General features: G+C 51.3%; 1 non-coding gene across 1 annotated transcript; it reads right to left on the bottom strand.

The window, feature by feature from the left end:
* Window positions 1–452: 452 nt before the first annotated feature.
* Window positions 453–524, bottom strand: TRNAV-UAC (transfer RNA valine (anticodon UAC)). Its single transcript has one exon. It is a non-coding gene; the product is annotated as a tRNA-Val (tRNA).
* Window positions 525–731: the final 207 nt, after the last annotated feature.

Below are 731 nucleotides of genomic sequence, written 5' to 3'. Positions count from 1 at the left end.
GGCAGACCGCCGTCGCCTGCCTGCCTGCAGCATGGAGCCGACGGCCCACGAGAGAGATGCGGGGTGAACTGCGCTTCCTTCGGTTGTTCGAACAAAACTGTCTGATCTCTCAAAACGGCGAGTGCAAGCGCAAAACCTTCTCTCCCCGTAGCTTTTGGCGCGCGCGAGAGAGAAAAGGGAGCGAGAAATCAATTTGTATTTTTTGTTGAAAAGCATTGGTCCCAAAAACGTTCTTCCAGTTACCTTTCTGGGACCAAAATGCTATGATTTGTTTTTGTTTCTGCTTAACACCCTCGAAAAAACGTTTCTAGGACATTAGAGGGCGCACTTCTCTTTTGCTTGTGTTTCTATGTCCTGCCTCTACGGCCTGGAAATGTTCGATAAATGTTGTACTGGGACAGGGCCATTCCATCTTTTCTGGGCGCTCCTGGGGAGGTACGTTGTTTGCTGGGTGCGTCAGCCGGGAATCCAGCCCGGGTCAACTGCTTGTAAGGCAGCTATGCTAACCACTACACCACCGACGCCCTGCAGAATGTCCACTTTGCCTGGCAGCTCTCCAGTCGCGCACTTTCAAACCAGCCGTCCATTCACAGCTTCAGCATGCGTTTGCGCACAGAAAGCAGCACAGGGCTACTACGCTGATCATATTACATCTGCCTGTGAGAGCCAAGCTACAGTTCTCTGTGAAAGGAGTATGTTGTGTCGGGTTCATACCGATCGTTAGCAAAAAG

Source organism: Amblyomma americanum, chromosome 9 (genome assembly GCF_052857255.1).
Source record: "Amblyomma americanum isolate KBUSLIRL-KWMA chromosome 9, ASM5285725v1, whole genome shotgun sequence".
In the NCBI taxonomy this organism is placed as follows: domain Eukaryota; kingdom Metazoa; phylum Arthropoda; class Arachnida; order Ixodida; family Ixodidae; genus Amblyomma; species Amblyomma americanum.
Note: the sequence above shows the minus strand (reverse complement) of the source record. Positions and strands in the feature narration are given on the sequence as shown.